We start from the raw sequence: 15,352 nt of genomic DNA, 5'->3' as shown, positions 1-15,352 counted from the left end.
AGTAGTCGAACGTTTCTCAAATACCACCTATTGGTCCTATAAAAGACCTAAGAAGATTGGATAAAACCGAAATAGCGCATCTTATGTGCCATTCAGTGACATAGTAGACCTGTAGCAGTTAATGTTACTTGGGGAGTGCCTCTGGCATTGGGGCTATACAATACAAGGATCGACAATTATTTTGATAGAGTATAACAATTGTATTGCGGTCATTCGTTTTATTATTATTATTAATCTATGTGTGTTATGTGTGAAGTATGTGTCTGTGTGCTTACTCAAAACAAAGTGATGAATATATTCGTAGAGTAGGTAAAGGTGATATCAATTGTTTGTTGAATACTGGTAGCCACGCTACGAGGCGTACACGTGCTTCCATTCGGGATTTTATAATTTGGTGTTTTCCAATTGCCCTTAAGTGAGGACTAATTGATAATAAGATGAAATGAGAATAGTAGGTAGGTACTTATATTTACATTTACATTTTCCAAAAAATGCCCCCTAATCTTTATTTAAGTATTTATAGTAAATATGCAAACTGTAAATTAGTTATACTCGTACATTAAAAGCATTACTCAATGATACTCATCTACCAATACTGCTACTGGCAATGACTGATGTTTCAAAATAAATTGAATTAGCTGTAAAAACTTTCCTTAAATGTGTGGACTTTACCGTAGCTCTGAGTTAAATGTTGCCATCATTCCCGAGAGAATATTTCAATTACTCGGGATAAAAATATTTCACATCTATTTCTGTTCGTGGCATTCTTCATAAAATGTTGGTTATTTTGTCTTAAAATGTACCCGTAAATACGTTACTCGTTACCGCGAGCAACGGATGGTATATTTTCACTTATTTGACTACACCCTTTTCACGTGTGTGTTTGTTATGTTTAATTGAAATATAGGTAGTGATTTATTATAACTAGACTTATATCGACCGAGTTATGAACCGTGATTACCTTTTGTATTGATTTCGAGCTCCCGATGAGTTTAATTATCCCGATATTATCTAGTGATCGTGAATCATCCAAAAGCTGATTATAGTGATTTATATTTTTTTGGGCTACAAGAATCATCCATCAACTATTAAAAAAAGAAACATTTTTATTACTGGCTACCTATGTAATTATTTATATAATGTTCTTATTTGCTTGAGATACTCGAAAAAAATATTATAAGAACGAAGGAAAAATCTTCCGTTATTATTAAACTATAATAACAAGGCATACTCAGGTTATATTATAGTATTTTATGCAACCGTTGTTTAAGTCAAAAAAGCCGAGTGGCGTGAGTAACAATTTGAGGCGAAGCCGAAAATTGTTAATAAAGACGCCACGAGTATTTTTTGACTCAGATAAACAACGTTGCATACAATACTTTTTCTACGACCAAGCACTTACTTTGAGAGATGACATTTAAAATAAGGTTGGCAACACTGTATTTCATTAAATATTTTTTAAGTGGTCATTACACGAAGTATCGTAAAATCGCCAAAAAGACACTGCGTGTATGCACAAATTCTTTTTTGGGGCAGACTAAAGACTTATCTTAAAGGTGTGTGCGACCCTTTAAATGACAAATAAAAGTACGGGAGTAGAAAAAGTATATAACTTAATGCTCGGTAAAAAAAAAGCGGCCAAGTGCGAGTCGGACTCGCCCATGAAGGGTTCCGTATTTAGGCGATTTAAGACGTATAAAAAAAAACTACTTACTAGATCTCGTTCAAACCAATTTTCGGTGGAAGTTTACATGGTAATGTACATCATATATTTTTTTTAGTTTTATCATTCTCTTATTTTAGAAGTTACAGGGGGGGGGACACACATTTTACCACTTTGGAAGTGTCTCTCGCGCAAACTATTCAGTTTAGAAAAAAATGATATTAGAAACCTCAATATCATTTTTGAAGACCTATCCAGAGATACCCCACACGTATGGGTTTGATGAAAAAAAAGTTTTTGAGTTTCAGTTCGAAGTATGGGGAACACCAAAAATTTATTGTTTTTTTTCTATTTTTGTGTGAAAATCTTAATGCGGTTCACAGAATACATCTACTTATCAAGTTTCAACAGTATAGTTCTTATAGTTTCGGAGAAAAGTGGCTGTGACATACGGACGGACAGACAGACGGACAGACGGACAGACGGACAGACGGACAGACGGACAGACAGACAGACAGACAGACAGACATGACGAATCTATAAGGGTTCCGTTTTTTGCCATTTGGCTACGGAACCCTAAAAACGTAAAACAAGCGCTTAACTGAACTAAAGGTTAAATAAGTAGTTGTAGAAATGGATATACTTATTTCTAAATAAGTTGTACTTCACTAGTTGTTCAGAATTGATAATTTTATTGCCAGTACCTATATACTTAACTTATTTGCAATCCTGTAGAATTTAACTCGTAATCTTTATACTTTAATATTTCGAAACTATTAACGGTGTCCTTCAAAGTTCGTTTAAATATTTTTATAGTTAACACTAGGGTTGTAAGACGAGCTTGTTAAGTCTAGTGGCTCTGGTTGTCAAGCGACGTTCTTAATCCAAGGTAATCTAGACTCGGTTACGTCAGTGGACTACCTAATCGCTCCGTTTCAAATCTCTTGTGAGCTATCTACGAGGCAATTTAGGTTGAAAAAATTATAAAGATGACAGTCGTTTTAATTCTTAAACCATCTAAATTTAGTAATATAAAGAGCTGTATGAATACTTATTTTTATTCTATCAGTTTCGGTGTAAGTACTTTCTAGTAAGTTCTAACGATCACTAAGCTATGCCATGAACTAGTAGACGGACAAAAATATACTTTGCGAAAATTAGTTAATAATAAAATTTTAATAAATATTACAGGCTGATACAGGCTTTAAAACGTAAAAAAATAAACAATCTCCAATTCGCTTCATGAAATGAAGTGCTGCCTGAAATGTTTCCTTTACAGCTCGTTGTTTCAGGCACGCATGCTTGACGTGAATGAATTCCATGATGTCCATTGTGAAATCAATTAATTTTACTTTCATATTCAAATTTGTAATAAAACAGTTTAATACATTCTCGCGTTGTTCGTTCGATTCAAACTAAAGTTGAAGCGAAAATTTTAATGACTTCAATGCAGCAAAGTTCTAGAAATAACTTTGCTTTGTTTTAGACATATGTATGACTTCTGTCTTTCAACTTACCTAATTGGAACCGAATATAATGTAGGTAACTTGGTATATAAATCACTTTGAACATTTTTTTTTATGATTTTGGATGGTAGGATGAAAAAAAATTGACACTTTATACAGACGAAAATGGTTAATAAAGTATAAATATGAAGAAACTTTAGTGGAGTTTAATAATTCTTAAATGGTTTAATTTTATTTATCTTGTACTACGGTATACGTTTTCTATGCAAGAAACGAATGAGCTGTCCATACTATTTCCTCCTTAGGAAATCCCCTAGGAGGATGCCCTTGCATTACTTCATCTTTAAAAAAAACAGACTACGGATATATTAAAAAAAAATTTATAATATATGTTACGAGCAATGGTTACTTAAAACATAGATAATACCTTTACGATGAGTGGTTGTATAGTTTTAAATAATATGATATAGGATATAGGTATCTACTATTACTTTTAACAATTGATACCTATATGTAACAATATTTATGGTTATAAATACTAAAAGTGATATAACTAAGTATGTATTTACTTAATTATTGACCTGTAGATACATTATGGCAAAGACGACCAACTTTATTTATTTTTTAAAAATTTTGTGGTCTTTCGCTTTTATATTCCTAAGTATTTACCGCAAGGTACATTTGAACTAGGTATATATATAGATTAATTTTTCAAAATATACACACCATAAAAATCACGTTCCAAGATCATTTATTTTCAAATTAACCCTCGTACACTCACAATACTCACTTACTCAAGTAAACCGCCGTTTAACCACAATTAGTTCCCGGGACGGTGATAGCCTAAGCCTACCCGGCGTATTGTGTCGAACTACGGTTTCCCATTTTCCCAGTTTACTTATTTTTCGACGCAACCCCAGAACCAAATGGTTTCCGCGGTCACCGTTGCTTGCAATTCCACATTTGTTTGTGCTTTTTCTTTTCGAATTTGTAAATGGAAACACGATGGGTCTCTCGATAAATCTTTTGCTACTGCTATTTGTTTTACATATTTTCACACGGCGCGCATGCCGTTACGATCAAAGATAAATATTTATCAGCATACCATAGTGGTTATATATTCAGATATAGACATGTGGGAACGTTTCTTTACGTACCTATAGTTCGTTTTTTTTAGCATTAGAAAACAGGTAAACAATCTTGATGTGTCTTTTAAATGAAAAACACATTTTAAAAATAAGTTAAGGCAAATATGTAACAATTATGAATCTAATACGATCATTTATATTCTTCTGCTTTCATAAGTAATAGTTACTGATATTTAAAAAGCGTCTTTCAATTAAAAGTCATGTCAAGATCGCTTACCTTCTTTCAAGTTCTTTCTAATGCTAAAAAAAACGAACTATAATTTAGAATGAAACTGTTTTGATATTCTAGTAACTTCATAGTTTTATTTAGAACGATGATCAAGAGGCGTATTCGAGTTTTAGTTATTCGATCTGTTTTCGATATGAAACTCGGTCAATATCATGTCGGAAACAGATCGAGTAACTAAAATTAGAATACGCCTGTAATTATATTTACGTAACTATCACAAACGTATGTGGTTCTTCAAGGCGTCATTTTTACTAACATGTTATTTAACTTATTATGTTAGAGCTGTTAAATTAATAAATCAAGTTTTGTTCTAATTTAGTAGCCCAGAATAAAAAAAACTAGTTAAGCTTGTACCTACTTGTAATGTAATCAAATTGGCAGGCGTCCACTGCATAAACTAACGGGGGCTAATATACGAGTACGAGGTCAGCTTTGAATATCCCAGACAGCGGCGGTTCCTACACCAACTCTTGTATATTTAGTTACTATACATATACTTATGGCAAAGATAAATGATTGTAATTGAGAGGTCTAAGAATAAAACGTGTCCTTTGTTTGACATCCAAAACAGATGGCACTGTACTGAATTGTCAACTTTTAACAATCAGATTTACCGCAAAATGTAAATTTGAAGCACGAAATTGTCTTAGATTTTACGTATGTATCTTAGATATAATCCAGTAAAATTGACGAATTTTATAACGAGGCCCTTTTGCGTCAAATCCGGTTAGTTCTGATATTCTGCAGACTTATTTATGATGTTGGTCCAATGAATATTCCAAGTTTGTGACTACTAGCGCCGAACGCATCCTTGTCAAAAATCGAAAAAACCGCGAAAATGTCGGTTTTTTTTTAGTTTTGGGCGAGTCTAACCCTAAAGGACTAGTTTTTGATAGTACCTTTTTTAGACGTTTTTAAAGAAGACTAAATTTTCTATAATACGAAATTAGAACGGTCTCTGTAGATTGAATAGTTTCCGAGGTAAAGGCTTTCAAAATTTAGATTTTTTTGAAATTAACTAATTAACTAATGTTTGCAAAAGATCACGAAACCGATACCTAATAATTGGTAAGAAGTAGCTAAATACTAATTAAATGTACTGACAACTTCACCTTAGGACCAAAACATCTTTTCTCTTTTATGGAACAATTATTTCTAAAAAGCTGTCTACTTTCTTTAATTAATACAGGTAAGTACTTAGGTGCCTACATCATTTTTACGATGTCATGTTATGTACCTATTGAAGGTTAAAGAATGATTCACGGCACGCCGTGCCCCGCTAAGAAATGACGTAAGATCAACTGAGGTAAATGCGTCACTTGAGGTAAATGCGTCTTTTAAATATTTTATTCTATTGCAACCCTCTCTGTTTGAAGTGTGGTCACTGAAATTTTAATGCAGACGGCTATAATAGTTATATAATATGTTGCCTTTCGAAGATATATTCAAATGACGCATTTACCACAAGAGACGCATAAATGCGTGCGTGGTAAACCACAAGAGACGCATTTACCTCGGTTGACCTTAGATATAATTTTCATGCATATTTTGTTTGTCCGTTTCTTACAGATAGAAGGTGGTATTGAAAACATATCAAAAATCACCAAAAAAATTGAACATTTCTTGTCTCAGTAAGACTGGTAAGAGTTCGTGATTCTGAGAAGAAATAATATTAAAATTCCCACAAAAGTTAGGGGGCATTAGAAATTACCAGATATTAAAAAGGCTAATAAGTAGGTACTTACATATATGTCCATACATCTCGGTTTTCGGTGCGGGAATGATTTCGTGTATTTATAACTTTGTTTATTGTAAAATAATTACCAAACTATGAATTAAACGTAGGTAGCAAGGTCCAAATGTGCTTAGAAATGTTAAATTAGTATCGATTTTTACGGTTTTTATCTGATATTTGGCTAGTGTGAAACATTCTCGCACCGAAAACCCCGATGTATGGTCATGTCACCTGCTGATATTCACGTGAAACCAAACATTTGCGTGTAATTACCAAATTTAGTTTAGGTAAGTGTAAAATCAATACAGTTTAAGTTTATTTCAGTTCAGGTTAAGTATTTAGTAGTTAATTTTGTTTAACAAGGATTCAATTAGGTACATGTAACCAGATGATTGCCGTTCAAGCTATTTTTAAATATTGCTGAATAGGGCGCTTATTCCTTTTGTACTAACAGGTTTGGTATATGAATTTAATCTGGATTTGTTATGGATGATCTTGCAGCTATCAAAAGTTACATTTCTGGTTGAAGAATAAAAAAACCGGCCAAGTGCGAGTCGGACTCGCGCACAGAGGGTTCCGCGCCATCAGCAAAAAATAGAGCAAAAAAATCGTGTTTGTTGTATGGGAGCCCCCCTTAAATATTTATTTTATTTTATTTTTAGTATTTTATTTTATAGCGGCAACAGAGATACATCATTTGTGAAAATTTCAATTGTCTAGCTATCGCGGTTCATGAGATAGAGCCTGGTGACAGACGGACTGACGGACGGACGGACGGACAGCGAAGTCTTAGTAATAGGGTCCCGTTTTTTACCCTTTGGGTACGGAACCCTAAAAACAAATCGAGACCAAATTCATAAACTGTAATGTAATAACACATTCAGAATATTCCTCTTGGATAAATGCTTTCTCAAGGATCTCCACAACGTTCGTTCATGAGTACACAGTATCCGGATAGGTACCTCTAGTCATGCCGTCAATACCCTTGCTTCAGACCCCGTTCGCTGCGTCTTTTAGTACGTGGTTGGTACAAAAAAAAATCAGTTCCAAATTATATTTTCATTTTTAGGGTTCCGTACCCAAAGGGTAAAAACGGGACCCTATTACTAAGACTCCGCTGTCCGTCCGTCCGTCCGTCCGTCCGTCTGTCACCAGGCTGTATCTCACGAACCGTGATAGCTAGACGAAATTTTCACAGATGATGTATTTCTGTTGCCGCTATAACAACAAATACTAAAAACAGAATAAAATAAAGATTTAAGTGGGGCTCCCATACAACAAACGTGATTTTTTACCGAAGTTAAGCAACGTCGGGCGGGGTCAGTACTTGGATGGGTGACCGTTTTTTTGCTTGTTTTGCTCTATTTTTTGTTGATGGTGCGGAACCCTCCGTGCGCGAGTCCGACTCGCACTTGGCCGCACTTTTTTTATTTTGCTAAATCCGCTCCGTTATGTTGATCGTAACTAGTGTGCTACGAAAGATTTGTAGCAGCTGGTCTGCTACGGCGTAACCGCCATTACATTTTGGAAGTGTTGCTGTAGCACCTGCTACGGATTTCCGAGTTCCAGTGATTTCGGATGTTTTACCGTGTAGAGTAAGTAAATCATTAACTGTTATACTAGAAAAGAAGTAGGTATGTTCCAGTTTATGCAAATAAATATGTAAATACGAAATTATTATAAAATGTCATGCTTAAAAAAGCGTAAATCGAAAAGAATCAATCGAAGGGGCATAGTTGAGGTTAATATACATAAAATTATCTAAAAATATTTTCTTTAATGTTTCATACTCGTACTTGTCTAGGAAGGAAAGAGTGGGAATACGTTTATATGGAGAAGCGGTTATCCACTTTCCTCAGTGTTTTTTAATTGAAATCGAGATGCGGTGACACAGATTTTTAAAATTTGGATGCCGTTCTAGTTATTTACGATCGTTTAAAATTCGGAAGTATTTTAAAATTCACTTTAAATATTTGTTAAATGATTCAGTTGCGGCACCGCGCCGGTCAGTTCAAATACTTAAATGTTCTGAATAATAAATGCGATGCCGCATTGACCCAAAAGTTTTCCTAAATCAATAGTCAGCAAAGTTAAAGCAAATCAATAGGATAGTGTAGTAATTAATCTGTTTAAACATGTGTCTGTATTCCTAACACGTCTCTGAATTAGGTAATGTGATAGACCTGCATAAATTAAAGATAACATCGGCCAAATAAACAGCAATCCCGTTACCATGCAAATTTTACAACTAATAAAAACTAAGACTTACCCAAAGCAATTTCAGAGATTGCAGAGTAACCACCGTCCTTAAACTCGCTCCGAACTCACTTAGTGGCACGCAATCACACACACAAGTCACTCGTCCACTATAATCAACTCGGTCACCACACACGCATGTGCAAGCACTGATCACGTCACTGGCACGGTGGTTCAGTAATTTTATAAACGGGTGGCCGCGAGTGCGCTCTGTGTGACGCCGCAGCCTCGACTGGCTGGGGAGACCCCAACGCGCCTGTCCCTACTGCCTCCCCTCTCTCAACCCGCTTACCTCGCGGTACGAGCAAATAGATATTAAGTATGCGCTGTAAGGACGAACGTGAAAGAAAAAACGGATCCAGAAGCCTGTAGGGCGAGTAAGGTACCGGCTGAAGACGTTTTTGGATTTAGTTGAGTTTTTCTGCAGTGTCGACGCCGATGGGAATTCAACTTAACGTAGGATGTTGAGCAAATAACTTCAAAGGTACTACTTTTTTCTGTGATTTGTTTTCGAACTTTCGCTTTTATTTTAACCGTGTTTAAGTAACTGATAACGACTATGAAACCGCCTTTCGTCGCTCTCAAGGGTAGATGTTCCTCAAGCTGAGATTAAGTACTATTCTGAGACGCTGTTATTAAACTACGAAAACGTACGTGCTTATTTCTTGTTTAAATAAATAATACCCAATACGATGCCCTTATATAAATTGACTAAACTCTACAGTAAGCTGAAGAAGGCTTGTGTTGTGGGTACTCAGACAAAGAAATATATGATATGCAAATACTTCAATAAATTCATTGACAACACCCATGATTCAGAAACAAATATCTGCTTTGCTTATCACACAACAAAATGCCCTTACCGGGATGCGAATTTCTTGTTTGATAAATTTAATTTTTATCGTCATCAGCATAAAGACTGACGTTAAGTACATATATACAAATTGACAAACATTTATTTCGATAGAATAACGAATTTTTTTACTTAAAATGTATGCCAATCCGTTTGAATGTCTGCTTTGGCTTAGGTTATTTGATTTTCTTATGAATTATTTCACACTCAAAATGCGTAGGCAGCGGAAAAGAGGAAATCTATTGTGAACAAATGGTCTACCTTTGCTGTGCCCTACCAGGGTCCATATCAAACTCACTTTCACTATGTAACATCAATGTAACAACCATGGATGCAATAAATAAATTATGAATTATGAATTACTCCAAAAGGATTCACTTAAAGAAAGCTTGCTGAGCTTGAACATGTCAGTTTTGGTGCAATCCAAACTGTCATTAAAAGGTTTGACTTTCGATTACACACCAAAATCAGGCCAAAAATCAGACCCTTGAAATCCGAACTTGGACAAAAGGCGTACGATACCAACAAAGGGGCCACTGTTTGGGATATAGCTAAAAATTTGGTACATCTATATCAGGTGAAACAATTTAAGGGCATAGATACCTAAAAAAAGCAGCTGAAAAGAAGCGACAAACAGCAAAGTTCAGTAAAATTAAGGGTTTTTATGACTTTAATTTATATGACTAACATCTCGCTAAGAAAAACGTGAGCGTTTGAGATATATGTGAAATTGAATTATAAAACACTACCGGGACCATAATATTATACAGATTGGAAAAAAAATATGGACCCTGGAGGGAAAGTGCCTTAAACCCTCCTTTAAGTAAGCTCATTTTACTTAAAGGAAACATTCTTTTGTTTTCTAAAAGAAACCAAACTGCATTAAACCTCGATAGATTTCATTGTTAAATAGCTTTTACAAAACCTTTAATTAACACTTTTTTAGCACACGAACCACATTTAAGCGTTTACTCAGCGATTTCTAAAGTCAGTAATCCTCAACTGATTAAGCGATCCCTAATGAAATGAAAATGAATCACGCTTTCACATTTCTCTCATTTGACTTGAGATTATCGATTAAAAAACTCTAGTTAAAACCTACAATTCGATTTCAATTTAACCTCATGTTATATTGACATCGATTTGACATCGAGTAATAATAAATCGTCAGGTGACAAGCAAAAGTCACTAAGTACTTCCACAAGTTCATAGCCATAGTGAACCATATTTAGTACCTACGAAAAGAAGGTTGATTTTTGTTTCAATATTGTATAGCAATTACTGCCGTATTCGAACTTCAAGATATTCACAAAAGACGACAGGTACTAGATCTATTCTAGATATGTTATAGTTTAGATTTCAACTAGTTCTCTTTTGCAGCGCAATTCGGGCAACCAATGTCACTTTTACGTTAGATATAGTTAGATATCTAATAGATGTGCATTAGATCTCTAAGCCATATCTTGTGGAAATCGTTCAAGAGTATCTCCAGAATCGCGCAAATGTCAAATTTGACAGGTTAGATCTTAAACATATCGTTATCGTATCTTGGTGATGACTAAAAGATATCTTATAGATGTCTATTTCAAAATCCGAATCGGGCCCTTAGTGACTTTTGCTTGTCACCTGACGAAATGACATTTCAGTTACAGATTTTCAAGTTCACTGGTTAATTTAAAGGGCATCTAAAACTTATTAAATATACAGATATATGTATATGTCAGCTGCAGATAGAGGTAACCCCTCTGCAAACAAACTTCTATGCAGACGGGTCACCTCTCTCTTCAGCTGACTGTACAAAATTACTTGACACGACGTGCCACTTATATTGTATATAAATATATTTTAAGCGAGAACGCAAAATAGGTAACAATCACGTAACAATGATAAGTCTCTTTGATACTCGGGTCTCCTTGAGGACAAGTTTAGTAACCTGACGGTACATGAGAGGGCCTGAGACAATTGAAGGTAATGCAACGTTTTATAATAATAAACGCCCAGTGCGTGAATAGCTGTTTAACTTTTATTTGGCCCTACAATAAAAATAAAATTCTAGACTGTGCTGCATACTCTCTCCTTTAAAACTCGAAACTTAAATCGAGCATTTCATTTAGACTAAAGGTATTTTTATTATTATTTCAAAGACCTGGGTTCCGAATTAAATGAGCATGTGGCAGTATTTTATTTTAGTTTTAATATGTAACGTAAAACAGGTGTGATTAATACTTTTGAGCTGAGTTACCTACATTCACAGCTGCTGCATTAATTTTCATGTAACACTATTAAGTAAAAGTAATAATTAGTAGTAGTAGTACAATCATCATCATTCAATTTAAGAGCTGGGCTCTTGTCGGTGCAGCGTGATGAATTTGTCTCCACCTTGGTCGATCCGAAGCCAGCCCTTTAGCGTCCTGGTACGACACGGCCCCTACATGCTCCTTCACTTGGCTCATATAACTTTTTCTTGGTCTTCCCCTCCTTCGTCTTCCATTTATTTTCCCTTCTATGATGTTTCTGATGAAGTGGTCGTGTCGTAGCAGGTGGCCGATCATTTTTCCTCTTCTATTTTTAATAATGTCCATTAAACTTCTCTTTTCATTCACTCTGTTCAGGACGGCTTCATTGGTCACTCTTTCCGTCCACTTTATTCCTTCCATCCTTCGCCAGCACCACATTTCAAATGCTTGTAGATATTTTTGATCTCTCTTATTTAGCGTCCATGTCTCACATGCATATAGTGCGATGGACCATATATATGTTTTCATAAATCTTTTCCTTATGTTTAAGGATATACGTGATTTAAATAGGTTTTTCTTTTTATAGAAGGTCTGTTTAGCCATTGCAATTCTTGCTTTTATATCTGGAGTACATCTTGAGTTTTCTGTACAATACTTTAATGCAAAAAAGCGGCCAAGTGCGAGTCGGACTCGCCCATGAAGGGTTCCGTATTTAGGCGATTTATGACGTATAAAAAAAAACTACTTACTAGATCTCGTTCAAACCAATTTTCGGTGGAAGTTTACATGGTAATGTACATCATATATTTTTTTTAGTTTTATCATTCTCTTATTTTAGAAGTTACGGGGGGGGGGGGGGAGGGACACACATTTTACCACTTTGGAAGTGTCTCTCGCGCAAACTATTCAGTTTAGAAAAAAATGATATTAGAAACCTCAATATCATTTTTGAAGACCTATCCATAGATACCCCACACGTATGGGTTTGATGAAAAAAAATTTTTGAGTTTCAGTTCGAAGTATGGGGAACCCCAAAAATTTTTTGTTTTTTTTTTCTATTTATGTGTGAAAATCTTAATGCGGTTCACAGAATACATCTACTTACCAAGTTTCAACAGTATAGTTCTTATAGTTTCGGAGAAAAGTGGCTGTGACATACGGACGGACAGACAGACGGACAGACAGACAGACAGACATGACGAATCTATAAGGGTTCCGTTTTTTGCCATTTGGCTACGGAACCCTAAAAAGCCTCCCTTAAGGGATTTCTTACCTTAGTTATTTATTGAAAAATAAAATTGTATCTCAAACCGGTGTGTTGACCGAATACCAAAAAATCATACTCTCATATGAAAAATGCCTTCCAGGTATTCGAATGTTCAGAACTGAATTCAGAATATATCCAATTCCTATAAGTATCTATTAAGTTATTTTAGGCGCTGTGGAGGCATTTTGGTTCATTAAGCTGGTCTGTTCTAGTAATTTATTTTGACTGCGTAGCGAGACATAAGTAGAATACTGAATAAGGGAGATACTTAACTTAAAACTCTTAGAGTGGGATTAGTTAGGTAGTCAGGCGTGAAGCATGTCGGGCCATGCTCAGTGTAGCTATTAATAATAATCATGTACATTACAAGCAGAAGGGAGTAGGTACCTTCGCTGCAATTTGTCCCCGTCTTATTACTAAGAAGGGAAGACTTTTTGCGATAACTCAATAACTCAAAAACGGCATAATCGATCATGTTGGCTATTGGTTGGCTATAGTTTTATTTGAAAGTATTTAGCTTTTCTGTGATGATTTTTTGATGCCCATGCCCTTTTGGTTCAAGAGTAAGAGGGAAAACGCATATTTTTTTTGGAGCGATTATTACCGAAAATATCCACTTTATCACAAAATGGTTGTTGGAAACCCCTGTTAACCTTTTCCAGCGACATTCCTCATAATAGAGTTAAAGCGAAAAAAAAAAACAATCCCCACTAGGTACCTGCCCTAGAAATGTTTTACCATTTTGTCGCTAATATTATCAATGTACATAGGTACATGGATGGACATAGGCATGGATCCATGCTAAATTGCAGTTTTCTAGCACTAACGATCACGGAGGAAAGCCGCATACGGACAGACAGAGAGACAAAGAGGAACAACTCACTCTGGTAAGTCTCGGTAGCTCAGTTGGCAGGGCGTGATGTCCCAGAGTCACGAGTTCAAGTTTTTCCACTTTCCCTTTATTGCTTTTCTCATTGACTACGGTACGATAAAAGGGCAGCAGGTTGTCTGTAAGATGCCTCTGAGATTATATTTTATTTTAGAATCCTTCGTTTCGTTAAGGGGCCCATTTCTCGAACGGCATTAGTCTAAATTATGAGTGTGTTGCCATGGTAACCTATACGATTTAGAGTAATCATATTAGTCTTATACCGTTCGAAAAATGAGCCCCAGGATTCAAGGTATGCCTACGCCGTAAATATGGTCATTTTGGTACCTTATTGTAATTAATACTCATTCTGATTATAATCTCGCTTGAATAAGTATAAGTAGGTAGTACTTGGTTTTGAACACTTACAATGAAACCGAGAGCTACTTTCTAAGGTAGGTATCATCTTGGGTCGTCCCATTCGTTTTTCGTCATGTTCTTAAACTTAAATTAGTCCTATTCTGCTTTCGTCACTCATCCTACATTGAAAGCCACTGACGATTGTGACGAATGTAGAATGGGTGACGAAAGCAGAATAGGACTAGTGGCTCTGTGAGCTGTAGACCTAACGAGCAGAGCTTAAAACTAAATAAATGTTGTTGTTTAGAAGAATTAAGAGAATCTAATTTGACAATAAAAACTTAACTATCGAACCTGCTTACAAAATTCGGGAATTGGTTTAGAAATGCGACCTGTAGAGTAGAAAAGATGGACATACGAAACAATTTTTGGCTAACAGGCCAATTCAAACGTACACTACACTGATATCAGAAAGACATCTGACTGATGTCATTTAGTTATCGTGCATTTCGCTCGTTCTTGTCCGTATATGTATTGGTGCAAGCGAGACGCAAATTATAAACTAAAATTAAAAACTACATAAAGCTACAAACAAAAATGAAACGAATACGCTTAAACCGCGCTTGATAAATAAAAAATACGAAATTTTTCATTAAAAAAAAACAACTATACGAAATTTAAGTATAAAAAAAATACAAAAAGTTATGTAGCAGTATACAAATACTGGGGATGGAACCAGGGACCTCCCGATGCAAACAAAAAAAGCGAACGTTTGCAAAATACGCCATTATAGTTCTTACTAAAGCTGACGAAATTTAGCTACTCATTCTCAAATAAAAACTAAATATCTAAATACCGCCAAAACCAGCGATACAAATTTTCTGAATTTTTGGCCATTTAATCTATAAACAGCATATCTCAAAAAGAAAAAACTCTTATGATACCGATACGACTATTTGTTTAGGCGGAAGTTATCACGACTCCGCCATTTTGAAAAAATTCAAAAAACCGGATTGACAAAAAAAATATTTAGTCATAGAATTCGGTCACAAAATTTCACGAGAATCGGTTAAGAATTGCGACCTGTAGAGGAGAAGATCCGGACTTGCAAAAGCAAAATGCTCGAGTCAAAACGTAGACCTTCGCTACGCTTCGGTCAACTAATTTAAGAACTTGACGAAAAACGAATGGTACGACCCAAGATGATACCCTTTCTAACATTATTGAGTCCCCTGTCAAACATACCAGCTTATCCTTGTTATGGCCGACT

General features: G+C 35.4%; 1 protein-coding gene and 1 long non-coding RNA gene across 3 annotated transcripts in view; one reads left to right on the top strand and one right to left on the bottom strand.

Moving 5' to 3' along the window:
- The window catches only part of LOC134662517 (uncharacterized), a 121,486-nt gene extending 112,674 nt beyond the window's left edge, over nt 1–8,812 (bottom strand). The window contains exon 1 of one of the 2 annotated variants that reach the window (XM_063518771.1): nt 8,511–8,812. The gene's annotated coding sequence lies outside the window, so the exon portion shown is untranslated. The remainder of the gene's footprint in view (nt 1–8,510) is intronic. The other variant, XM_063518772.1, reaches the window with a different exon arrangement.
- The window catches only part of LOC134662534 (uncharacterized), a 266,893-nt gene that overhangs the window by 22,551 nt on the left and 228,990 nt on the right, over nt 1–15,352 (top strand). The window lies entirely within an intron of this gene.

The sequence above is a fragment of the Cydia amplana genome, chromosome 3 (assembly GCF_948474715.1).
Source record: "Cydia amplana chromosome 3, ilCydAmpl1.1, whole genome shotgun sequence".
Taxonomy (NCBI): Eukaryota; Metazoa; Arthropoda; class Insecta; order Lepidoptera; family Tortricidae; genus Cydia; species Cydia amplana.
Note: the sequence above shows the minus strand (reverse complement) of the source record. Positions and strands in the feature narration are given on the sequence as shown.